At 46.5% G+C, this 27,231-nt stretch overlaps 2 long non-coding RNA genes across 3 annotated transcripts; one reads left to right on the forward strand and one right to left on the reverse strand.

Moving 5' to 3' along the window:
* Nucleotides 1-2,603: 2,603 nt before the first annotated feature.
* LOC130543153 (uncharacterized) lies at nucleotides 2,604-18,681 on the reverse strand. Of its 2 annotated transcripts, XR_008958271.1 has the most exons (4): nucleotides 18,403-18,681; nucleotides 16,362-16,471; nucleotides 10,769-10,912; nucleotides 2,604-4,773 (listed from the first exon to the last, which is right to left on the reverse strand). It is a non-coding gene; the product is annotated as an uncharacterized LOC130543153 (long non-coding RNA). The 2 variants fall into 2 exon arrangements; XR_008958270.1 differs by lacking the exon at nucleotides 2,604-4,773 and having other exon boundaries at nucleotides 10,602-10,912; nucleotides 18,403-18,676.
* Nucleotides 18,682-18,934: 253 nt separating this feature from the next.
* Nucleotides 18,935-26,758, forward strand: LOC123000370 (uncharacterized). The gene is made up of 3 exons (XR_006408332.3): nucleotides 18,935-19,387; nucleotides 19,522-19,619; nucleotides 26,392-26,758. It is a non-coding gene; the product is annotated as an uncharacterized LOC123000370 (long non-coding RNA).
* The last annotated feature ends 473 nt before the right edge of the window (nucleotides 26,759-27,231 follow it).

The raw sequence follows: 27,231 nt of genomic DNA on the forward strand, positions 1-27,231 counted from the left end.
AGCTGCCTGATCTCGAGCGAGGACCTTTATTCCTCAGACCCCTTATCTCTAAAATGAGAATAATAGTAGGACCTACCTTAGAGGGTAGTTATTGGGGATCATATTAATTATGTAAAGTACTTAAAATAATATAGCACCGTGTGTCACTCTATTATCATCAACCTTCCCTCTCTTAGACATAACACGAATTTTTTGTTTTGTGGATGGAGCCAGCATGAGAGAGAGAATACGTATTGAAGTAATAAAAGCTTCTCGAGATCATTCATTCATTCATTCATTCAGCGTGCATCGTGGCTGTGCTTTTTCTTTTCTTTTTAAGTAAAAAAGCCACAGATAAAATACAATTATTCAAATACAGCTTCAGGCACAGCTTAGCTTCCACTTGCTTCTCCTGGCTCTCCAGCTGTTCTCCGCAGACCTGTAATTGTCCCAGCTGCTTTCTGAAAACAGCAGCCCGGCCCCTCTCCCAGCTGAGTGATGGCAGCAGCCTGGCACGCCTGGGTCCCACCTGGGCACCAGCGGGAGCATTACAGCCTTCCTAGGCTCTCCTTTTGAAATTCCACACCAATAATTAAGGATTTCTAATTCTGTAGTAATTGAGCACTATTTGGGACTGATTAAGTAGATACTATCTAAATAATTATCTATTACCGCGTTGCTTTCTTTTGTGTGGGCTATGAATGGCTTGTCCAGAGCAAACATAAAATCTCTCTCCCACCTGGCTCTTATTATGTCTCTGCCTTCTCTCTCTCCCTGTTCCCTCACCATTTCTTTCTCTTTCTGCCTTTTCTCTGCTCTTGTTTCTCTTTCCCTCTTTCCTTCTTTTGCCATGCTTTGCCACAGGGCCATACAACCCCATCATTCTGGTGATTTGGTGATAGCATCAAACCCAGCGTTTGCTCTCTCGATTTCCAAACCACAAAAATAGTAGGGCCAATTTTTATTTTAAATGGTAGAACTGACTGGTGGTGAGGGGACCCTCCTTATATCATGTGCAGGGGTCTGGCACTTTATGAAGGCAGTTTGATTTCTTATATCTAATTTGAGGGGAGGGGGGTGGGGGAATGGGATAGGCTGGTGATGGGTAGTAAGGAGGGCACGTATTGCATGGTGCACTGGGCGTTACACGCAACTAATGAATCATCGAACTTTACGTCAAAAACCAGGGATGTACTGTATGGTGACTAACATAATATAATAAAAAAATATTATTATAAAAAAAAATAAAATAAAATTTACCAAATAAAAAAAATAATTAAACCATCACGACCATCCAGCAAAGTAGATAGAACTCTCTGTATTTCACCAATTAAGAAGTAGAAGCAGGGGCGCCTGGGTGGCTCAGTCGTTGAGCGTCTGCCTTCGGCTCAGGGCATGATCCCGGGGTTCTGGGATCGAGCCCAGCATCGGGCTCCCTGCTCCCCTGGGAGCCTGCTTCTTCCTCTCCCACTCCCCCTGCTTGTGTTTCCACTCTCGCTGGCTGTCTCTCTCTCTCTGACAAATAAATAAATAAAATCTTAAAAAAAAAAAAGAACTGGAAGCAGAGGAGATCAAGGAGCTTGCTCCTGTGTGATACGTGCATGACACACATCAACATGCGTGATAATGGAGGTCACGTGTTCACAGGTATGGTAAGGCACAGAAAAATGAGCCCCCTGTTCAAGTCACTCCTGGAGCGAGGCTGACCACAGATGCCCCTCCCTGTGCCACGCCTGCAGGTCTTCTTGTCACGTAACCTTCCCAGCCACAGTGAGGTCCCCTGGCAGCCAGCGGCCCCTAGTAGTTGTCATTCCCAGTAAGACAGGGCGGAGCCTCCATCCATGTCTCCAGCACTCAGGCCTGTGCTCAACACATAGTAGGCCCTCAGTGCATTTTTGTGAATGCATTGAAGGGTTCCGAGGACCTTCTGTTTGCAGGTATCTTAGTGCTTAGAGTTGCTCCCCACTGGTTGGGACACCAGAGGGGAGCTTACACTAACCGCTTCATCCCTTGCCGTCTCGTCTAACAAGATGGCACACGCTCCTTTTCTCATACACTATGGAGCCAACAAGTGCTGGGGACACAATGGATCCTCAAAAAGTTCTTGCCGAATTAGACTGAACTACGAATAGATGGCGGCTCTGGGGCAGTTTTTAAAAGAAAAATAAGGGTGCTTGTCTTGTCTCTGAGCTGAAAGCTTACAGAGGACACCCAGCTCGCCCACCCCCCTGCCCACCCGTCAGGCTCACCTGTCAGCGCAGATTGCAAAGTACACATCGTTAATGAAATGGTTGACAGGCCTACTTATCTCACATTTTAGGGACTCCAAGAATTCCTAGGCTGTGGCCAGTTCATTTGGGCTGATCGCTCATCAATAGACTGCCAATTGTTAAAACCATCCTTGCAGCAGTGAAAATGTAGCAAATCTCTTTTGTTTGAGATCAGCTCTAGCTTGGAAATAAGAGACGATTGTCCCTGTAAATATGAGACATCCTATACGTATATGCCCGGGTCTCCGGAGGCCAGATTCTCTAGCCAGATTCCCGACAAGCTCTCTCTGTGTCTTGGGAAGGTTACTTCATGTCTTGAAGCCTTTTTTTTTTTTTCCATCTGTAAAATGAGGATTTTTTTTTCTTTGTGGTCTTGTCCACACATCCAGCCTACTAAGATTCCATGACAGTGGAGGTGGTACAAGAATGAGTCATGAGACTCTGGATAGAGATAGGCCAGAAATTTGACGACATAGGATCCAAAACAACACTAGGAGAGAAAGCCTGGGAAGCTCCAGCTCTGGGGAGGAAGAATCAACAAGAGATGGATGGAGGAAATAGGCAGTGGTGGAAGAGGCTAGAAAGGACGCAGGGTAAACAAGGCAGGCGGGAGGCACCAGGAGCCGGGCTGTGTGGAATAGGATGGAGGTTAGGCCCTTAAGAGGAAGGGGAAGTTCCTGAAAGCGGGCAGGGGCCCCCAGGCAGAACCTGGGGACCCCACAGGACGACCTGGGGTATTTATTAAAACTATAGGTGCCCATGGGGCGCCTGGGTGGCTCAGTCACTTAAGGGACTGACGCTTGATTTCAGCTCAGGTCATGATCTCAGGGTTGAGAGATGGAGCCCCATGTTGGGCTCTGTGCTCAGTGGGGAGTCTGCTTGAGAGTCTCTCTGTCTCCCTCTGCCCCTCCCTCTGCCTGCATACTCTCTCAATAAATAAGTAAATAAAATCTTTAAAAAAAAGAAACAAACCTGGGGCGCCTGGGTGGCTCAGTCGTTAAGCGTCTGCCTTTGGCTCGGGGCGTGATCCCGGCATTCTGGGATCAAGCCCCGCATCAGGCTCTTCTGCTGGGAGCCTGCTTCTTCCTCTCCCACTCTCCCTGCTTGTGCTCCCTCTCTTGCTGGCTGTCTCTCTCTCTCTCAAATGAATAAATAAAATCTTAAAAGAAAACAAACAAACCAAAACCACTACAGATGCCCCTAGCCCCACCCCTGGGAATTCACTTCCAGCAGATCTGGGGTCAGCTATGAATCCATTTTTAAATATAAGCCCCAGGTATTCTCACGACGCAACCTGACTTTTGCGTCTGGAGTTAGAGCTGCAGCGTTGAGGGCACTTCCGTTGGCCGGTGGGGGAGGTGGGTTGGTCCCAGAACTGTGGGAATAATGGTGTCTACTTGTCTAGGTGCGAAGCAGGGCTTAGGCTTTAGGAGAGAAGAGCTGGACTGTCTTACTGGGCTTCTGTAATTTGTCGGTGTGTAGCAAATGTGTACTCCCAGGATTCCCCAGGCTCTGGCTGACGTTCACGCATTTGAGTATGAGGACTTGGGGTACACGGAGGAGGGGAGCTACATAGTTCCAAAGAGGTGCTTCCCTGTGTTTTACAACAGAATATCCAAAAGTACCTTTCTCTTGTAAGGGGCAGCAAATAGAGGCACGAGGAGTACCAGACTCTGGAGCCAGAAAGCCTGAACTTGGATCTCAGGTAGGTTGCTGATTTCACCCACAAAAACATAGGACATCAAGGGGCGCCTGGGTGGCACAGCGGTTGAGCGCCTGCCTTCGGCTCAGGGCGTGATCCCGGCGTGATGGGATCGAGCCCCACATCAGGCTCTTCTGCTATGAGCCTGCTTCTTCCTCTCCCACTCCCCCTGCTTGTGTTCCCTCTCTCGCTGGCTGTCTCTATCTCTGTCGAATAAATAAATAAAATCTTAAAAAAAAAAAACAAAACATAGGACATCCAGTGAAAACTGAATTTCAGTGCCGTATTTTATCTGGCAATGCTGGTCCCAGCTCTAGCACTGACCACATGGCAGTGCGCACTGCTGAGCCTCCCTGGACCTCAGCTGCCCCCTCTGCCAAATGGGGCGATAGTAGTACTCACCTCCTAGCACTGCTATGAGGACTAAATAGGTTACAATTTGTGAAGTGCTTAGGACAATACCTGGCATACGCCAAGTGCCAGATAAATGTTAGCTCTCACTAGTATTTGATGGTATCCTTCCAATGTTTTCATCCCCAAACCAGGCCAGGGACAGCCGGTTAGAATTCATGAAGTCACAACCATAGTCTTCCTTTTACCCCAAATGATTAGATCCGATCCAAGATCACTTCCTTTGTGAGCCGCGAGGAATGTTCGTGGTCAAAGCTGCATCACTGATTTGAATGGATGTCTCTCTAGTAGCTTGGCCACAAGGTGAATTCACTAGCTGAGAACCGACCAGCGCACGGTCCCCATCTCGCCGGCGGAGATCGGCCACCCCCAGGGCCTGTCTCACAGGTGCGAGCAGCAACACTCATGTAGCTGAAACAAACAAAACATAGAATGTAATTGTTCAGAGGGCTGTAGGGTGAGCTAATTCAATCACAAGCAGCAGCGCACAATAGACCTTTCTGCCGTCACAGAGAGGCTCTGCGTCTGCACCCTCCAACGTGACAGCCAGCAGCCGCGTGGGGCTCCTGAGCACAGAAAATGTAGCTGGTGCAGGTCAGAGCCGGCATTTTGAATGTAGCTTCGTGTGGTGAGCAGCTAATGGAACAGACAACACAGGAAAGGGAGCCCCTGGCACCCAGAACGTAAAACCGTTTCCGCAGGCCTCACGGTCAATTATGTATAACGCTAGGGCTAGGACCCAGGTCTCCTGACTGCGTTTTCAGTGCTCTTTCCACCTGGAGCCCTTCAGGACACAATGCTGTGTGGCAGGGAGACCGTTCTTCTGCCTAGAAAGCCTTGTAACATTAAACTAGATTACGGAGCATTCCCGCCTCTACAACCCTGAGCACACTCTGTCAGGAACAAGGAGGATAAGCTGCAGAAATGCAGCCTGCAGAGTTACAGACGTTTCTTAAGGCTCTAATCCCCAAATAAACAGCTCTGTTCTTTCATCTCTTCCGGATGACACCTCCTTTGTTAGAGCTGTCAAACTCCGTGACACCTGAAGCCCGACTGGCTACATTAGCGGGCACGCTGCTGAGGGGCCCACCTGCTTGGGTCACAGCTCCACGTGTGCTGGGCCTGCCCAGCTCCTGCGGCGCAGGCCCTTCATGTCCTTCTGAGCTGCCGCATTCCTCGGGGTCCCATCTGGGTGGGACAGGATGAGGCTTATCACCGAGAGCAGGGGAGGCAGTAAAGCAGGGTGGGCTCTGGAGCCAGCCGGGGTGCCTGGGTTCAAATCCCAACTCTGCCACTCGCTGCATACAAGCTGGGTGACCTCGGGCAAGTCACTTAACCTCTCTGGGCCTCTGTCTCCTCATCTATAAAATATGAGACAATAGCCGTACCCATTTCATAGAGTTGTTGTAGGATTAAATGAATTAATCCATGTAAGGTACTTAGAACCATCTCTGGCACGGAGGAAAAGCATTTGCTAAACCCTGAGTGTTTTTTAGAGTGGGTCTTAACAAAGGAGCTGCGGTCGAGGAGGTGGTATTTTGCAGGATGTCTCTGGCAGATGCCTCTGAGCAGGTTGCTTACTGCTTCTGTTTTTAGGTCTAAATTACGAGAACAGTGAGGTTCCCTGGTTAAGACAGTGAGAGATAACAGCAAGGAGGGAGTTCAAGGAACAGTCATAGTTTTATGTGACTGCGAGGTGTCCAAAAGCCTCTCTCTCCTGCTAATACTTTCTTAGAAGTTCAGAAGGTCCGACTTTTCTATTCAGGGCGGGAGCAGCCCACTTTACGTCAGTCTCACAGACCCTTTCAGAGTAAGGTGAGATCTTGGAGTCTAAAGAATATAAGCCGGGACCCACAGGGCAAATCCGGGCTGCAGATGTGTTTTGCTTGGCCTGCAGTGAAGACCCAAACAATGTTTTTAAAATGTTTAATTAGTTGCCAACGTTAAAAAAAAAAAAAAAAAGAACCGAGAGATTTCACATTTAAAAAATCCAGGTTTCCAGCTACTCTTGCAAAACCCAATTATATGGCAACACCTGTCCCTCATTCGAGCCAGGCAACAACCGGCTGGCACAGGGCACAGGCCCTCTGGGGGGTGACATTCCCAACCTGGCCCACCTTACCCTGTGCGACCGACCTGCCTGACTCCATCCATCAGAGGCCCCCAATCTAGCCCAACCCTCCCTTCTACTGATGGGAAAACGGAGAGGCCCAGTTTCCCAGCCCCAGGCCGGTGCCGTGCCTTGGTCCTAGGGGTTAATAAACGTGAGCCGGCAACAGAATCACCCAGAAGACCTGTTGGAACGCAGATTGCTGGAAGTTTCTGAGCAGGAGGTTTGCATTTCTAACAAGTTCCCGGGTGATGCTTGCCGGGGTCGGGAAGCACTTCGAGAACTACTGTTTCACGGCCAACCACTTTTTGTTATTGTTGTTGTTGTTTTTAAATTTTTAATAATATTTATTTTGTTATATTAGTCACCATACAGTACATCCCCAGTTTTTGATGCAATGTTCCATGATTCATTATTTGCATATAACACCCAGTGCTCCATGCAATATGTGCCCTCCTTAATACCCATCACCGGCCTACGGCCAACCACTTTTTTTTGGGAACTTATCATCCTGGCACGGACACACCAACTGACTGTCCCCTTTGATTGCACCCTTTTTCCCACTGACCTTTTCCCCTTTGCATTTTTCTCATCCTTTTTCTTCTTAGCATTTATTTATTTATTTAATTATTTATTTATTTTACCGCTACCCTCACTTTTCTCAGTTACCTGTTTTCTGGAGGTCGGCTGCGGCAGGGAGATGGCCCTCTCCCCATCATCCGCCCGGCACCCCCAAACTGCCCCCTTTCCGACGCCCAGCCGAGGCAGAAGGGGAGTCCAGCCGCCGCTCCGCCTGCTGACCCTGCCAGGGGCAAATGTCGCGCCTCTGTCCAGTCCCAGAACTTGGGGTCCCGGGCGGGGAACCGCGGGGTCCTCGGAGCCCGGGCTTCCTTGGAGAAGCGTCTGCGCCTCGGCCGCGGCGGGGGCCGGGTGCCAGTGTCCGGGCGGAGAGCCGCATTCACGGCCGCCGCGCCGCCGGGTCCTCTTTCCCTTCAGACTCCTTCTGTATTCGGAGAGATTTGAGCCCGAGGGCCGGGCGCTGAGCAGCACCGCGGGGACCGCGGGGACCGCGGGGACCGCGCGGCCCGGTGGCCCCCAGATGCCCAGCGGCCTCCTCCGAGCCGCGGTTAGGCAGGACGGCGGCTGTCGGGGACGGCGAAAGTGGTCGCCGTCCTTAACCCACGAATTTTCTCTTCTGAGAAAAGCCCGAACGTGCGGGTCGGCCGGGCTTGGGCAGGTGGGCTGTGGCCCCGCAACCCCTGCGGCCCTCTCGCCCCCCCCCCCCCCCCCCCCCCCGCCCAGGCAGCGCCCGCGAAGTTTGGGCTCAGGGGGACTCGTGGGGCTACCTGCCAATTCGCGGCCGCACCTGCCCCCAGGCCGGCCCCTGTACCCGCTTTGCACCTGGAAAGGGCCCCGAGTGTCTTTGGGGAGACTCTCTCCCAGGTGGCTCAGGGTGGTGGGGAATCCGGAATAAGGAAGGAGACAGGCAGAAATTTCTTTAGGGGAGGGAGAAGAGAAGGGGTGGAAGGGGACTTGGCGCCTTCTCTCACGGCTGCTGGGGCCACCACCAGTAGAAGGGAGGAGCAAATGCATCTAGAGGCTCACCATGTACCAAGTGCTTGCCCAAGTCACTGGCAGAGCTGGGCTTTGAAAACCCTTCCTTCATCGCTTGCCCCAGAAGGGAAGCTCCCATTGGACTTGGTGTTTTCACTTTGCCCCCTGCCCACCAACCAAGGGGGAAAAGGGAGGATTTCCGGATCAAAAGGCCCATAAGCTCTACCACTCAGCCTGCAGCTGAACACCCAAGTCCTGAGGCCAGCTTGCCTATAGAGTATCAAGGAATGGTGAATCCTATTAAAAGGGGCTGTGGGGAGAAGAGCAGGTGTGAAGGGGTGCCTTCTGCCATAAGATCTAGTTTACCAAGATGCAGTGTAATAGCAATCGCTGGTCTCTCTTGAGCACTCACTATTCCCCAGACACTGTGCCAGGTCACGGCTGTCTTTCTCTCGATTAAACCTGTTGACCTATAAAATAGGTACCCATTGTACAGATGAGGAAACCAAGGCTTAGAGAGATTTATGTATTTGCCCTTAGCCATTCAGGTAAGTGGTGGGAGAAGATCTAAACTCAAGCTGGCTGACTCTGGACTTTCACTTGAACTCCTTTATTATCTGGCTCTTTAAAGACAGGCTTAGCCTCTGTGGGCAGGGTTTCCAGGGAGGCTGGGGCTGGATGAATTTCATTGGCTTTGAATGAAGTAATAAGTTTATTTTTTTCCCCTTCTTTGTAAGGACTAGAATAAGAGATTATTTAATGGCTAAATGTTCCAAAAATTTCAGGCCCATCCTCATGTCCAAGAGTTTGTCCTGGTACACTTACTCATGAAAATATCTCCAACAAATTGTTACCTGGGATCCAAACTGCCAGGCAGAAACTTCTTACCTCTGGAAGCAACAGGAAGCCTTCCTGCGAGTCCCACCTTTTGACATACAAATGAGTTTCCTGTATCCTAGGAGCTTTCCCTCTGTCAAGAAAAGGTGCTGGAGAAAGGATTGGCCCCATTCTCATTTCACCATAACTCAGACAAAACTTTTATGAGACTATGTTGAGGTTTCCTAGAAGCCTGTAATGTTCCTTTATTTGTTTGTTTGTTTTTGGCGATCTCTCTATTTCCCTGTAGTGATTTGCAGAAACACCTTGATAGTTAAAAGTGACTTCACGGATTGTATCATCAAACTCCTAATTTTACAGGTGAACTCAATGAGGCAAAGGGACCCGTGACCCAAGATGGCCCCATTAGGCACTGGTCAAGGTGGAGCCAGAACCTGGCGTTGGGGCATCACGGGTCGGGGTAGTTCAGGAAATGTAAACAGCTCTTGTGCTCCTTTCCTGGGGCGGGAGGGGGGGATGTCAGGGGGTGGGAGTCAATCTCAGGAATCCTAGGGAGTAGAGTAGGCTGTGGCTAGAAATAGAGGAGGAGTCCTGGGAGAAGAGATTAGAGCAAAGGAGCTGGGCTGGGCCCCAGAAGCCACGGAAGCCACATGTGTCCCCAGCAGGTACAGATCACCAAGGGTCCTCGTAAGAATAGTCTCAGGTATAAAGTATGAGCAAAGCCTTCCAGACAATCCCTGTCATCCCTCCCCTTTAGTCTGCAGATCCTTCAGGTCTCAGAACCCTCACCCCTAGGTTCTGTCCTTCTGACTTCTCAGTCCTTCCCCCCTCCTGTTCCCGTGCAGCCTCCCCTGGGGACCCTGACTGAGAGGACTCCACATCTCCCGGAAGCCTGCACAGAACCCCCATGGCATCTCCCCTCGAGTTTTTCCATCTCTGGTGGTGCCGTGGGTCCTACTGAGCCACCAGCCTTAGAGGGGCTGGTGGTAGTTCTGAGAATCTGGGACGAGGGGGATTACAAAGCAGAGAATAAGCTCACTGTGTTCTATTCTCCTTCCAGCCTTGCTGGTCGCCCTGATACCCTGCCGAACAAAACAAAACAAACAAACAAACAAACAAAGTGCCTCTTTCAAGATCCAAGTAAAACCTCCTTTAGAAATTACCACAGTTTTGACTTATTCTTACTAAAGAACAAATGATTTACATTTTAAACATTAAGAATATTCGAGTTTTGGGGCGCCGGAGTGGCTCAGTCATTAAGCGTCTGCCTTTGGCTCAGGGCGTGATCCTGGCGTTCTGGGATCGAGCCCCACATCAGGCTCCTCCGCTGAGAGCCTGCTTCTTCCTCTCCCACTCCCCCTGCTTGTGTTCCCTCTCTCGCTGGCTGTCTCTCTCTCTGTCAAATAAATAGATAAAATCTTAAAAAAAAAAAAAAAAGAATATTCGAGTTTTAAGGAAGATATGAAAAAAGGATCACGATGGGTTTTAAAAGATTAAGAAAAGCCGCTTTGGCTACTGTGGTCGTCTAGGGTCAGTGGCGTTGCCGGGGCTTTCTTCTCCCTCCAGCCTGTCCCTAATACTCATTTGGATATTTGGAACGTGGGTCAGTTAGGCCCTCAGGCCCTAAGGTCTATGTAACCACCACTCAACTCCGCCGTTCTAGCACGAAAACAGCCATGCCATGAATCAGTGGCTGTGACTATGTTGCAATAAAACTTTATTTACAAACATAGTCCACCCTTAGGCAGAGTTGACCAACCCGCGGCGCGAAACAACGAAGGTTTACTTCATGCTTGTGTTCCGTGACCATCGTGGATAGGTGGGAGCTCTGCTTCATAGCACGATCCTTCTTAACCCACAGCCCAGCTCGATGGAGGAGCCTCTAAATGGAACATGACTACTCACCGAAGCAGAGAGAAAGAAACCGGCGAAGCGTGTACCGGTTCTGAAAGCTGCTGCGTCCACGTGACGCATCTATTCCGCTCACATTTTCCGGCCCAACGCAAGTCACGTGGTCCCACCTGAATTCAACAGGCAGAGAAGTATAATCTGAAGGAAAAGAGAAAAAAACATGTGTGAATAGCCGTTGTGTTTACCAGAGAACGCACAGCTGTAGGTGAAAGGAAATCTCGATCTTGCCTAAGAAAGTTCAGTCGTTCTGCACACATGCGTGGAATGCTTATATTCGAGGACTGAGGACACGGAGATACTTCAGAGCATCTGTAAATCTCCACCCGTAAGCGACAAACTGTTGTCAGATGGAAAGGGAAAAAGAAACCCAGGAAGAAGATGGCTAACGAGGAAGGAAAACCAAGAAGGCCAAGGTGCTACAAGGTAAGGGAGATGGGTGCGGTAGATAAGTAGATAAACGGGTGGAGAGCCAGAAGACGGAAGGGATGCTCGTGGAACCAGCCAGTGGCTGGTTCTAGATAGTTGGGATTACTTCATTTTGCTGTATGTTTTTCAGTTTCCTCCAACTTTTCTTCGACGGTTAAAGTATTAATTTTATGCAAGCGTGCCTCATTGTACTGTTCTTCTCTTTACTGTGCTTTGCAGATACGGTGCGGGTTTTTTCGGGTTTTGTTTTTGTTTGTTTTTACAAACTGAAATTTGGGGCAACTCTGTGTTTGTGGAGCAAGTCTGTTGACACCATTTTTCCAACAGCATTTCCTCACTTCATGTCTCCGGGTCACATTTTGGTAATTCTAGCAATATTTCGAACTTCTTCATTATTATTACATTTGTTATCGTGGTCTGTGACCAGTGATCTTTTTTTAAAGATTTATTTTAGAGAGAGAGAGAGAGCACAGTGGGAGGGGTACAGGGAGAAGGAGGGAGGATCTCAAGCAGGCTCCACACTCAGCATGGAGCCCAACTCAGGGCTTGATCTCACGACCCTGAGATCACGACCTGAGCTGAAACCAAGAGTTGGACACTTAACCTACTGCGACACCCAGGAGCCCCTGTGATCAGTGATCTTTGATGCTATTATTGTAATTGTTTGGGGCACCGCAAACCACCCTGATATAAGATGGTGAACTTCATCGATACGTGTGAGTGCTGACTATTGCCTTGTCTGACTCTCTCCCTGCCCTCAGGCCTCCCTATTCCCTGAGACACAACATTTTATATTCAGACTCACTATGTGAGTGCACCATGCTTGGTATAATATATATGTTCCCCAAAATTGGTGTATTTTTTTTTTTGCAAGTCAAATTCTATTTTCAAGGGCGCCTGGGTGGCTCAGTGGGTAAAACGTCTGCCTTGGGCTCAGGTCATGATCCCAGGGTCCTGGGATCGAGCCCTGCATCGGGCTCCCTGCTCAGTGGAGCCTGCTTCTCCCTCTGCCTGCTGCTCCCCCTGCTTGTGCTCTCTCTCTCTCTGTCAGATGAATAAATAAAATCTTTTTTAAAAAAATTCTATTTTCATTGCCCCGCACAATACCACTACTGAAAGGTGCACACTAAGGCTCCTTAGTGGTGCAAATATCTTGTGATCTAGCCATAGTTTATCCGATTCAAATTTAAGAGATTCACAATCATTTTCTGAAATGGAGCCCTTCTACATTTTCTGTGTTCCTTCTGGTTCTATTGTGCTTTTCTAATGTTTGAGCCAGGTTTTTGGTGTCTGTGTCAGTGACTGGTCTTCTGGTCAAAGAAGGAATCGAAGAACCTGAATCCTGTGGGCCGAGCCTGACTCAAACCAGTAGAGGAAATCAGTGGGGCCGGTTCTTTAGCCATGGGACTTGTATTGCTTCCTTCTTATTACCATGGCTTTGAAGTCCTGCAGACAAGCCTTCTCCTAGACACCCTTACCCTGGAGTATTACAATTTCAGGAGGCTACTCAGGGCCAGGGGGCGGGGTGTGGAATCCAAAAAGGTCTCCCTAGGAGGGTAATAATGAAAAAGGAAGAAGAAGTTTGAGAGATACAGTTTTAAGAGTTCACGGAGAAATTTAGACAACTTTTGGCTAAAGAAACCGAGGAGGTCGTGATATAGGAGGCAAATTTTGAAGAAGGACTTGACACCCAAAAAGAATTTTGGTTGCCGGAGATTAGGGGAGGAGGCATTCTAGGTAGAGGGAATGGGTAAATGGGATTCTGGAGGTAGGAAAGGAGCAGTCCTCCAGCTAAAAGAGCAAATAGTTGACTCCCACTGGAGCAGGGGCCCAAAGCAGGGAATCCTGGAATCTTCCATGGAAAATGCAGCCTATTTCGTATGCATATAAAAATATCTTCCTAATTAGATGGTGACCTGTTCTAGGTCTGTTCCTTCTTTAACAGCTTCAAGCCCTCTGTCCTATTGATAGCCAGAATGTGACCAAATGGGATAAGGAAGTTTTGTCTTTGACCCCACCTTTTAAATCAGCTGGGGCTCTCTCCCTCCCCTTCCCTCTCCCTCCTTGCTGGGTTCACTCTCCCTGAGCGCTCAAGGTCTGCGAGAGAACAGCCTACGGTCCTCACTATCATTTCTATAGGATGTGGGTCACCGTGACGTACGCATGGGACTTTTGCTAGATACACTTCTCCACCGGAAGGAGAAGAGAGAGATGGGAGACGGGAGCCGAGCCGGGGCTGAGAACCTGGGCTGAGACAGGCTTGTGCGCTCATTGGGATGGCTGATGTCAATAATCTCTGCTATGCAAATGAGCCAAAAAACCAAGTGTCTTGTCTAGACCAGAAACCAGACCTCAGTGGGAGGTCGCTAAAGGGTGTGGTGCGGCTGGAAACAGAAAAATTCGTTTCATCTGGCCTTGAACAGAACAGGGTATTCATCAGACTAGCTCCGGGGAGGCAGGTAACAACACCAGCCCAGAGGCCTCCTAGATGAGAGGCCAAAAAGTTGCTAAGAGAGAGTCCAAGACCCAGTGCCGAGAGCCTCTGTTTCGGGCAAATGTGGGCTGGGAATTAGATCGCTAGCATCAGAGGAAACCTGCGCTTGGCAAATCGACTTTCAGTTATGATTTCTATTTCCTTTCTTGCCCTTCGGAAATACTTGACGTTGAAATGGGTCTTGAATGCTGCCTGGCAATCATCCGGGGCTTCCCAAGTCCATTCATGTGCCCACTCTATCCTAGAGGGTCATTCTACATCTTTCTCTGCAAGTCTCCTAGTCTTCTGCGCCATCTGCCTCAGCGAGGAAAAGAGAAGAGAAGAGAAGGTCAAAGACTCCGGCTGCCTTAGCCACTCAGCTACCAGCAACGACAGCCGCGTGCCCTGCTTTCCCGCCAGTCGCCATTCCCTGTTCTGGAAGGCCGATTCTAACTGCACTAGCCGCTGTCCTGCTCCCCCAGCTGGTCTCTGCCCTCTGCACCTCGCCCTTTCTCCAGATTACTCCTATCAGTTTACAAACACACTGTCACTTCTCCCCTTTCAAACGACCACAACGACTGCAAACACCCCTTCAGGACCATCCCATTTTTTTGTTCCTCTTTGTAGAAAACCCGTCAGAGAATTACCCCCCACATTCCTAAGTCCAATGGTGGAATCTCCATCCTCATCCTATGTGACCTGTGAGCAACATAGGACCCCGGTCTCCTGCTGCCTCCTCTTTGGCTCCCAGGACAGCCTGTTGTTTGTTTTCCTCTTACTCCACTCACTGCTTCTCTGTGCCCTCAGCTCTTCCCCGTCTCCTCTCCCCCTTCATGTGGGAGGGGCTGTTCATTTTCCATTGCTACAACGAATTGTCACAAACATGCTGGCCTACACAATACAAATCTAGGATCTTCCAATCAGTAAGAGGTCAGCTGCCCAGTTCCACAGTGTTGGAGCTATCTCTGACTCCTCTTTCCCTCCTACACGACTCCTCCTGCAGGTCAGGAAATCTTGCCTCTCCCTTAGGAATACTGTAGTCCCCCTTATCCACAGAGGATATGTTCTAAGACCCTGATGCCTGAAACTGCAGATAGCACTGAACCCTGTATATGCTATGTTCCCCCCCCCCACATACATACTATGAAAAAGTTTAATTTATAAATGAGGCCCAGTAGAAGATTAACCATATCTCTTTTTCACTAAACTCTTCTCTCCCTCTAAAAAGTATAAAGAATAATGTCCACTGTATTTTACCAGGTAGATTTATGAAAGTCAATCTGTGCCATGTTTATGTCAAATTTTCTTCAAGAAATAAAGTGTCATAAATACAATTGAACCTCTGTGTGTCCGTCTTCATTCTCCTTCCCTTCTTTTCCTCTCCAGAAGCATCTGCTATCTTGATTTTGGTGGCTTTCACTCACATATCTATTTCATAATTTTCATTGGTATTTTAAAAGATCCCTCTCCCCCTTGTCGTTCTAATGCTTTAATTGAGAGGAAGCCTTCAAAGTCCCGAGAGATCAAGGCCCCAAGATCACACAGTCCCAAGGTCACACAGCCAGGTGAGGCCAAGGAAGCACAAGGGCCTAGGACTTCTGACTCTTAGTTCAGTGTCTTCCCAATGCACCATGGTGTGTCTTTTCAAAATGTATATAAATGAAATATATACCATCTACTATGTTCCTGAGACAGTACTAGACTTCTTTTAAAAATACATTCATTCGTCTAACCTCACAGATGAGAAAACTGAGGCTCAGAGAGAAGTCGCTTTTCCAATGTCACCCCGCTTGCAGGCAGCACAGGTAAAATTGGTGCCTAGGACTGCGGGACTTCTAATGCTGCCCTCTAGTGGTCAGTATGGGAAAGGCACATTTGAAAGTAGAAACCTCTATATGCATTCTGGTTCCGCAACTTGCTGACCAAGTGAACCTAGATAAGGTAAGTCAATTATAAAACTACTATTTAGCGAACACTTACTAAGCACCAGCAATTTTTAGTAATCATCTTATTTAAACACCCTCAGAGATAGATATTATTTAATCTTTAGAGGGAAAAACTGGGACTCCAAGAGCTCATACCACTAACAAAGAGCAGAACGAGAAGCTGAATTCAGATTACCAGCTCCAGAGACCACGCCCTCCCCACTTTTTTTTACCTTCCTCTCTTGACTTACATGCTTTCTTAATTTTATTTCTTTAAATTATCTTTTTGGTTAGGGGCACCTGGCTGGTTCACACGGGAAGGGTGTAACTCTCGACCTCAGGGTTGTGAGTTCAAACCCTGCATTGGGTATAGAGATTACTTAAAAATAAAATATTTAAATAATCATTTGGTTGGGTATCACATATCTGATAAATACTTGTATACAGGGGCGCCTGGGTGGCTCAGTCGTCAGGCATCTGCCTTGGGCTCAGGTCGTGATCCCAGGGTCTTGGGATTGAATCCCGTAACAGGCTCCTTGCTCTGCAGGGAGCCTGCTTCTCCCTCTCCCTCTGCCCCTGCTTGTGTTCCTTCTCTGTCTCTCTTGCTCTCTGTCAAATAAATAAATAAAATCTTAAAAAAAAAACTTGTATACAAAACATACAAAGAACACTTAAAACTCAACAATAAAAAAATGAACACCCCAATTAAAAATGAGCAAGAGATCTGAACAGACACTTCATTAAAGAAGATACGCAGGGGCACCTGGGTGGCTCAGTTGGTTGAGCATCCGATTCTCAATCTCAGGTCAGGTCTTGATCTCGGGGTCATGAGTTCAGGCCCCACGTTGGGTTCCATGCTTGGTGTGGAGCCTACTTGAAAAAAAAAAAAAAGATGTGCAGATGGAAAATAAGCATAAGAGAAGATATCAACATCATTGTCATTAGGGAAATGCAAATTAAAGAAAAATGAGATGTTTTTATATATCTGTTAGAGTGTCTAAAATCCATAGATCTAAAAATATCAATTTCTATCAAAGATGCAGAGAAAGAGGAACTCTCATTCCTTCCTGGTGAAAATTCAAAATGGTAGAATCACTTTGGAAAACATTCTGGCAGCTCCTAAAATGTTAAACACAGACTTACCTTATGACCAGCAATTCCACTCCTAGATATATACCCAAGGGAATGAAAATCATGTCAGCACAAAATTTGCACACAAAATGTTCATGGTAGCATTGTTCATAACAGCCAAAAAGTGGAAGCAACCTAAATGCTCATCAACTGATGAATGGATAAACAAATAGGGTGTAGCCATATAGTGGAGTATTATTCAGCCATAAATAGGAATGAAAGGCTCATTCATGTGACAACATGGGTGAACTATGGAAACATTATGCTAAGTGAAAGGTGCCATTTACTGAAGGCCACAGAGTGTATGATTCCAATTATATGCAACGTCCAGAAGAGGCAAATCCATAAGGGCTGGTTGTTAAGGGTTAGAGGGTAGGGAAAAGGAAGTGACCTATTCTGGACTTCTTTTTTTTTTTTTTTTTTAAAGATTTTATTTATTTATTTAACAGAGATAGAGACAGCCAGCGAGAGAGGGAACACAAGCAGGGGGAGTGGGAAAGGAAGAAGCAGGCTCATAGCAGAGGAGCCTGATGTGGGGCTCGAACCCAGAACGCTGGGATCACGCCCTGAGCCGAAGGCAGACGCCCAACCGCTGTGCCACCCAGGCGCCCCTATTCTGGACTTCTAACTTCCAGAACTGTGAGCTAATAAACTTGTGTCGTTTCATAAAGGCACTAAGTCTGTGGGAATTGGTTACAGCAGCAATAGGAAACTGACACATTCACATACTCAGACAACACTGGCTTCCTTGAATTGCAAGCTTATGTATTGTTATGCAGTGCGTACTGCAGAAATAGTATGTTCGTGTAAATCAATAGCCTGAAGTTAAGTATTATAACTCCTAAACCACATCTTTCAATTAAAACACGTATATCGAATGCTCCCCAAATACTGATACTCATCAGCACTCTTTATCCTTGCCTAGAGCTCAGGGGAGGAAGTTGGAAGGACTGAAGGACCCTGGGGATGCTGATCTGTGGCTCCTCCCAGTCAGTATAGGCTGTGGTGCTGTCCCCCAATGTCCTACAGCAAGTTGGCAATCACAAGCTGTAGCACTTGGCTCGGATGCATCAGGCTAGCTGATTTCTGGAAGTTTCCATTCTAGCTTCTCCCTGATGCTGAGGATGAGGTCCAAGAGGGGCCACAGATGTGGGCTCCAGGGTGGAGTGCAACAGCTGCTCACTTTCTGGGTGGATCAGGGTCGGTGGAGACCCAGCTTCGTCCTACGGGTGTGCCCCAGAAGGCAAATGGGTGGCAGCATCCCCTAAGCGTCCTGCGCAGATTCTCCCTTGAGAAGAGCAAGGGAAAGCCGTGTCCCTGCCACCCCACACAAATCTGCCTGATGACTTGGCCCAGCGGGGAGGGGATTTGCCCAGCAGGCTGGGTGGAAGTTGCCCGGCCAGATAACCCCAGCTCCAATTAAAGCCATTAACGAGAAATGAAGCCAAGGACCATTATCCCTTGTTAGGCCCCTTTTGCCAAAAGTCTGGGCTTTAAGACACGGTGGATCAGCCTAGGAGCAAATGGTCCATGAGGCACTTTACTTCTAATCATCCCCCAGTCAAACTCGGGTTGGCCTCTACAGTGACCAAGCGTCCAGGTTTGCCTGGAATCAAGGAGTTTCCCAGGACAGGAGAACACAGAATCAAGGCAAACTGGGATGAGATGCTTACCTTCCCTTCCAACCTGGAGGCTGCGGTTTTGGGTAGCCCTCCAGCCGAGATACAAAGCACGGATCCGCCAGGCAATTCTCCTGAGCTATTAGAACTCCTTATGAATCAGCAACTTATCCCTCATTCTCCTCCATGCAAGGCTCTTCCCCTCAACGTCCTTGTTCTAACAACAGCTGCCATTTATCGAGCGCTTACACCAGGAAATGTGGAAAGCATTCTCCTCTATTATTTCTGTTAATCCTCTTCCTAATCCTAAGAGACAAGCAATTTTATTTTTACTTTATAGATGATGAAACTCTGGCAATGAGAGCTTAAATAATTGCTCAAGGTCACCCTGAAAGTTGGTGGCAGGGCCCGCAGAGTGTCAGGTGTCTCCGACCGAATAGGCACTTAGAACCATGGTGCCGTTTGCCTTTCAAGGGACTCGGCCAGCGGACTGTCAGTAGCACCTGTCTTTGGGGGAGGGAGCTTTCGTCTTGCAGCCGTCCCAGTAATCTGCACCGAGGGCAGATGCTTTTCTAATGGCATTTGTGACCCTAGGCTGCTGTGGCCTCGTTTTCTGGAAGAGGGTTTTCCCCAGCCGGAAGCAAGTTTTTCTGAGGACTGGAAAAATCAGAGCGAGCGCACAGGGCCGAGGGGCCCCATTCCAGACACCGAGGGGCCTCGATGCTGGGCCGCACAACCGTCTCAGGACCTCACCTCTGATCCCTCGCCCTGTGGTTTGAGGTTGGCAAGAGCGGATTCACAGCCACAGCCGTGCTTCTCTTCAGGATCCCCCGCCGGCAGCCCCCGTGGCAGCTCCGGGCACCTCTGCTTGCAGTAAACATGACCTTTGCCTTCTGCCACCAACATGACATTGGCATGTCGCTGCGGATCTGTAAACACAATTGTGTTTTCAATCTTCCGACTGAATTTTGTTCCTGGGATCCTAACAGGCAGCAGGTCTCTGTTTATCTGTAAACAGCAGCCCCATCCCGGCAGAGAGGTTAGGATGCTGTTTGTTTTTATTACTTTACAGTAAGAAGGAAAGGTGGTTTGTGACAAGTATCCACACTACCCCTCCCTCTCCTGAGTGTCTGAGAAGATAATCTCTCTCTCTCTGTGTCCCTGAACACACAGATCCATACCCCAGACCAAGAGAAAAGGTGGAAGAGGTCTCGCTCAGCCTTAGAGCACCTCACGAAAGGACACTGAAGAATCTGGTGGAAATCATTCAGGTAATTAACGTCCTGTGCTGTGCGGCACAGCCAGCGCGTTTCCTGTGGGGAGGAAGGAACAACGAACATGAATAGCTCCCCAGGAAACCCAGCCTGAGAGCCCACAATCCCCAGGTTCTGTTTTTGAGGGTGACTCATCGTGGGCAGCCCTAGGTGCCCTGTGTACCTTGAGAAACATGTATATTTCTACCTGTCTACATTGAAGTGTCTTTCTGCAAAACTCGAGTCTTCTATTAAAATGGGTAGCTTTCTTTTCCCCCAAAGTTTGTGTTCTAGCTAAAAGAATGTGATCTTTTTTTTTAAGATTTTATTTATTTATTTCACAGAGAGAGAGACAGCCAGCAAGAGAGGGAACACAAGCAGGGGGAGTGGGAGAGGAAGAAGCAGGCTCCCAGCAGAGGAGCCTGATGTGGGGCTCGATCCCAGGACTCTGGAATCACGCCCTGAGCCGAAGGCAGGCGCTTAATGACTGAGCCACCCAGGCCCCCCAAGAATGTGATCTTTTAACAGAATGCAGAAATAAGCTGGTGAATAGAAGTTTTTTTTTTTAAGATTTTATTTATTTATTTGAGAGAGAGAGCACGTGCTAGAGAGAGCACAAGAAGGGGAAGCAGCAGAGGGAGAGGGAGAAGCAGGCTCCATCCCAGGATCCCGAGATCATGACCTGAGCCAAAGGCAGATGCTTAACCCACTAAGCCACCCAGGCTCCCCGAACTGAAGTTTTTAAAGAAAATTTCCAAAGTATTGATAAACATATAAAATGCATAGTTATTAGATATAAATTTCAATTTTCACTAACCCTAACAATGGAATACAAAAGCCAGATTGGTATCTCCTCTACAAAGCTAAGTTATCAGGGACATTGTAATTTAGGAAAATTGTAAGGTTTCACAAGTGTCATAAGATAGAGAAAGTAATGGAAAAGGAGATTAAAGTATTTATTCTTATTAGATGAGGAAAGCAAAAAAAAAAGAATAGTTACAAATACTGGAAGATGAGGAAGGACATATGACTAATTGAATTACAACAGAATATTCAAAATCAAGTCTGTTTATAGGAAAAATTATTTAATATGGGAACTTGGATGCTTATTTTTTTTCTTCTGCTGTTTTAAAAGAAACTTCTTTTTAACTATGGTTATCAAAATAGTTCTTTAAATAAAGAGTCATATTTTGTTAAGGCAGAGAAGTGGAATGAACAATTTCCTGTAAGAGTAAATTCAGCTGGAATCTACAAATCTAAACTTAGAAAGTAATAAAATATCTAGTTCAACATGATGGGTTGAGCATGTGCGTTTAAGTGAAATAAGGGGCTGCATCATTTTCAAATAATAGATTTAGAACAGGTCTGGAAAAATAAGACATGGTGCCATCAACGGCCCCAACATTTTAAGAGATTGGTGGAAATTGGAAAACAGATGTGATTAGGTTCACGGAGAAAGCACATCTGAGGCAGATACAGTGAAGAATGCTCCTTTAGAAGGTCCCTAAGGAAACTCCAAATTTTCATCTCCAAGTGCAGAGACCAGGTGGGCTGTCCAGGGGTGATCACTGGGATAACTAGTTCAAGATCACCTCTGCAGCCCCCTCTCCTGCTCAGAGCAGCCAATGAGGGCATCACAGAGCAGCCAATGAGGGCATCATCGTCAGGTGAACGCCTGAGAACAGCTCTTGAATGAACTGGAGGATCCGCTGAGGGAAGCTCTGGGATATGGTATTAGAGCCCGAAGCAGCAGAGCAATGCCTGGTAACTCTGCACACCCACGATGGCTGGGCCGAAGCTGAGCGAGCTCCAGTTCTTCCCCCAAATGGAATACACGGTCGTGTTTCTCCTGCCAAGTAGAGCCTTCCGCCTTGACAGTCGTGAGGGCTCCTCGCTGCCTGGCCGCCTGCTGCTCCCCATGCACGTGCCCTATAGGCTATCTACCCAGCCTCCCATTCAAGGGTGAGGTCTGCTGGGGAAAGACACCTGAATGATGGCAGAGGAATCTGTCAGAGCTACAAACACTCAGCAAGAGTCTCGTTTAGAAATACGAACAGACAACCGAGGGTCACCAGAGACTTGTTAACAGCCAATAGTATGAAACAGAAAGATCAAGATGAACAGGACAAGCAATCCTGAAAGGAGCGGAGGTGGGGCGCCTGGGTGGCTCAGTCAGTTAAGCATCAGACTCTTGATCTTGGCTCAGGTCATGATCTCAGGGCTGTAAGATCGAGCCCCACACTGGGCTCCACACTCAGTGTGGAGTCTGCTTGTCCCTCTCCCTCTGCTCCTCCCCATGCTCGGGCTCTCTCTCTGCCTCTCTCACAAATAATAAATAAATAAAATCATTTTTTAGAAGAAAAGAAAGGAATGGGGTGCCTGGGTGGCTCAGTCAGCTAAACGTCTGCCTTCAGCTCAGGTCATGATCCCAGGGTCCTGGGATCAAGCCCCATATTGGGCTCCCTGTTCAGCAGGAAGCCTGCTTCTCCCTCTGCCTCTCCCCCTGTTAATGCTTGTGCCCACTCATGCTTGCAATAGCTCATGCTCTCTCTCCCTCTCTGAAATAAATAAATAAAATATATTTTTTTAAATGTGTCCTGTAGTCATGAAGCAAGTCTCAGCAAATATTAAAGAATAAGTAACATTTGGACCACTGCTTTTCGAACAAATAGGTACACAAATCACGCAAAGATCTTGTTCTTGTTGTTGGTTTTTTTTAAGATTTTATTTATTTATTTGTCAGAGAGAGAGAGAGCAAGCAGGGAGAGTAGAAGGCAGAGGGAGAAGCAGACTTCCTGGTGAGCAAGGAGACCAATATGGGACTCGATCTCATGACCCAGGGATCATGACCTGAGCCGAAGGCATATGCTTAACTGACTGAGCCACTCGGGTGCCCCCAAAGATCTTGTTATAACGGAGATTATAATTCTGGTGATGATGCCGGAGATTCTGCTTTTTTATTAAGTCCCCAAGTGATGTCTGATACTGTTGGTCTGCAGACTATAATTTGTGTAGCAAGAATTTAGACAATGTTCTTCAACTACAACTTCTGTATTAGTTTGAGTTCCCCAAGATAAAGATAAAGATTCAAGAGCCAACAGTTTGCTTTATTGGAGAAGGAAACACCAGTTGGGGAGTGAGGCAATGAAACAGGGTCAGGAAGAGTGTATAATAAAGGGGTGTTAACAGGATAACAGCCATTGAGGGCAGCTAGAACTTAGGACACTGTAAGAACTTTGAGAGCCGAAGTCAAACATATGCTTCACAGTCATGCCCTCAAGAGGCAAGGGAACTAGAGTATCATGCGTGACTTCCATCATACATTTGTTACTAGCTGTTCCCTTATGGGGCATGTTAAGAATTTTAAAACAGCTATTATTACTATCTTTAATGAAGTAAGGCAAAATATGTTCATAGCCAATTTTGAAAGAAGCAAAAAAAGACAAAATTATATATATATATAGTGGAACAATGATTAAAGATGACCCATCATCAGAAACTATGAACACCAGAAGAGAGTGAAGAACATCTTAAAGTACTTAAAGGAAAAACTACCAAACCAGAATTTTTATCCAGCAAAAGTATCCTTCAAAAATGCAGGTAAAATACAGACTTCTTCACCAGTAGACCCTTATTGCAAAAATAGTAAGGAATTTCTTCGTGCTGAATGAAAATATTACCAGATGTCAACAACAGCTTTAGAAATGAATAGAGAGCATTGGAAAAGGTACATAACTGGGTAAATTAAAAGACTCATTTTTTTTTTTGCTTTCTCTTAATTTCTTTATACACATGACTGTCAAAAGCAAAAATGATAACTTCTTTTGTGGGATTTATAACCTGTGTAGATACAGGACATATAACAGCTATAACATAAAGGAAGGAGGTAAGAGACATATATGGTTACAAGGTTTCTATATTTTTTGGGAAGTAAAAAAAATGAATACCAATAAGTGTATGGTGAAAAAATAAAAATGTATGCTATAATCCCAGAACAACCACTAAAAGCAGCGCAGAGAAGTATAACTTAAAAAAACAAGAAAAAGGGGCGCCTGGGTGTCTCAGTCAGTTAAGCGTCTGCCTTCGGCTCAGGTCATGATCCCCAGGTCCTGGGATTGAGCCCTGCATCAGGCTCCCTGCTCAGTGGGGAGCCTGTTTCTCCCTCTCCCTCTGCCATTCACCCCGCTTGTGCTCTCTGGCTCTCTCTATCTCTCTGTCAAATAAATAAATAAAATCTTAAAAAAAAAAAAAAAGGAAAAAAATTATACTGCAATTCTAAAATATATTCAAGTAATGAAAAAACAGAACAAGAAAGGAGGAAAAGAGAAACAAAAAACAGAGAGACATAGAAAACAAATTATAAAATGATAAGCCCAAGCTCAAATTTATCAACAATGACATTAAAGGTTAATAAACTGAAACTTCTTAAAGGGCAGAAATTATCAAAATGGATAAAAAAAAGCAAGACCCAACTGCTATGGACTCCGGTGTGCGCACCCCCGCCCCCAGATTCATATGTTGAAGCCCTAACCCCACATAGAGTGCGGCTATATTTGGAATAAGAAATTAATCAAGGTTAAATAAGGTCAAAAAGGTGGAGCCCTGATCTGAAAAGATTAGTGTTCTTATTAGAGAAGACCCGAGAATTTGCTCTCTCTCTTCTCTATCATGTGAGAACACAGCAAGAGGGTGGCCACCTGCAAGACGGGAAGAGAGTCCTCACCAGCAACTGACTGGCCAGCACCTTGATCTTGGCATTCTCAGCCTCCAGAACAAGGAGAAAGGAAGTGTCTGTTGTTTAAGCCATCCAGTCTACGGTGTTTGGTTATGGCAGCCCAAGCTAACTAAGACAACAACTACATGCTTTCTTTAGAAGACACACAGAGGCTGGAAGTGAACGGATGAGGAGGTGTATACCATTCAAACAGGAAGTAGAATAAAGCTGAAGTGGCTATAGTCATATCAGATAAAAGATATTTGAAGACGGAAAGTCCTACAGGAGATGAAGAGGAACGTTTCATAATAACAAAAAGATCAATTCATTAGGAAGACGTAATGGTCATAAACGTGTGTAGACCTAATTACAGGGCTTCAAAATACATGAAGTAAAATTTGCCAAAATTAAAGAGAGAATAAGACGATCCTATTATCATATTTAGAGGTGTTAAGACCTCTCTCTCAGCAATGAATGATCAGATAAAATAAAATCAGCAGACGCACAGACAAAATGAGCAACACCATCAACCACCTTGAGCTAACTGATATCAATAAAACATTACAGCCACCAAGTCAGAACACACATTCTCGGAGCGCCTGGGTGGCACAGCGGTTAAAGCGTCTGCCTTCGGCTCAGGGCGTGATCCCGGCGTTACGGGATCGAGCCCCACATCAGGCTCCTCCGCTAGGAGCCTGCTTCTTCCTCTCCCACTCCCCCTGCTTGTGTTCCCTCTCTCGCTGGCTGTCTCTCTCTCTGTCAAATAAATAAATAAAATCTTAAAAAAAAAAAAAAAGAACATACATTCTCTTCAAGTGCATATGGTATGTTCACCAGAATAGACCACACGTTGGGCCATACAACACATCTCAATAAATTTAAAAAATTAAATCATATCAAGTATTTCCTCTGACCACAATGGAAGTAAATTAGAAATCAGTAATGATAAAATAACTAGGAAAAAATCCCTATTTGGGGAAATGAAACAACATATTTTTTTAAAAACCCATACTTTTATATCAGGATTTCTCTATCTTTGCCTGGAAACTTTCTTGTTGTGCATGGCTATTCGTGTTTAGCAGCGTCTTGGCTCTACCTACCGGATGCCAGTTGTACCCCTCCAGTTGCAGCAACTAAAACGCCAAATATTCCCTGGGGTGGGAATTAAACTTAAAAATAAAAATTCCTAAGGCATCTACGTATAGGCTAAGAAAATGAACAAGTTAGCAAGACTGTACAGTACAATGTAAATATACAAAAATCTCTTGCATTTTTATATTGTAGCAAGGAACACTGAGAAAATGAACCTAACTCCATTAAATGACACCACACCAACTACATTCAAAAAAATAAAATACTCAAGAAATAAATTTAATGGAGATGTGCAAGGTCTGCATACTGAAGACTACAGAACCTTACAAAAGGAAATTAAAGCAGACCTAAGTCAATGGAGAGATGTATTCTGTTTGTAGACCGGAAGATCAATGTTGTCCTGATTGACGCTATCTGAGACACAGCTTAATACACAAAGCCTCATCTTATTTTGGAGATTTTTTTTTTCAAGCCCACATCTTTTTATGCATCACCTTCACCTAATCCCTTTATCCATTCACCCCCTTCCATAGATAAATATAAATAAATATGTATATATATATATATATATATACACACCCACATACATATGAGCCTGTGTATGAACATATGTATGTGCCTGTAAATGTGTATGTATATGTATGTGTTATATTACACGGTATATTAACAACATTTATTACCTTTAATTGCTTGGTTAGGGTAGAATTTTGCCCTTCCCCTTCACCACCTCCCTCTTGCCTCCCTCCCTGTCCCCACACCGCTTAGCTCTATGCCAAATGATTACAGTTAGTTTAATGGGGCACACGCATGCATGCGCGCCCACAGCGTCCAGGCACTCACACTCCCCTCGTAGTCTGCTTCATGATCTGGCCCACCAATTACTGTTCAATAGTCAACACATCGATCCGTTCTATGTACTTGTTGTTTGCCTATACCCACCCATCTCACACAACCTAGCCATGGTCTATTTTCCTTGTTTTACAGATGAGATCCTTGGGTTCCAAGAGGCAGTGGGCTTTGCCCGAATTTACCATTCGCTAGCAGGTGCCCTTCCCCAAGTTCCCATAGACTGCATTCTGGATCTTCTATTTCTTCACCTGGCCAAGGCTTGTCCTCCTCAGGTATAGTCCAAAGACCTACTTATTTTCTTCATTAAAATCTATCTTTCCAGGGCACCTGGGTGGCTCAGTCAGTTAAGCCGCTGACCTCAGCTCGAATGATCTTGGGGTTCTGGGATCTAGGCCTACCTCCAGCTTCCCACTCAGTGGGGAATCTGCTTAGCCCTCTGCCCCTTCCCCCCACTCGTAATCTCTCAAATAAATAAATAAAATGTTAAAAAAAATTATCTATCTGGGGCCCCCGGGTGGCTCAGTCGTTAAGTGTCTGCCTTTGGCTCGGGGTGTGATCCCAGAGCCCTGGGATCAAGCCCCGCATTGGGTTCCCTGCTCTGCTGGGAAGCCTGCTTCTTCCTCTCCCACTCTCCCTGCTTGTGTTCCCTCTCTCTCTGGCTGTCTCTCTCTCTGTCAAATAAATAAATAAATAAATAAATAAATAAATAAATAAAATCTTTAAAAAAAATTATCTATCTTTCCTAGCTAATGTCTATCAAACACCTTCGTGCTAAGAAACCAAATTAAAGTTAATAGTTTAATGAGTACCGTGCGTATTTCCACTTGCGGCTATAATACAAACAACCCCAGGAGTAAGAGGGGAGACAGATTACCAGCCTCATTACAGGTTGTAGGTGTTTGGAGACTGTAGGGATGGACAGAAGAAATCCAGTTACTTGGGGATGAGCAGACCGGCAGTATCCAAAAATCACAA

Source organism: Ursus arctos, unplaced genomic scaffold (genome assembly GCF_023065955.2).
Source record: "Ursus arctos isolate Adak ecotype North America unplaced genomic scaffold, UrsArc2.0 scaffold_8, whole genome shotgun sequence".
Taxonomy (NCBI): Eukaryota; Metazoa; Chordata; class Mammalia; order Carnivora; family Ursidae; genus Ursus; species Ursus arctos.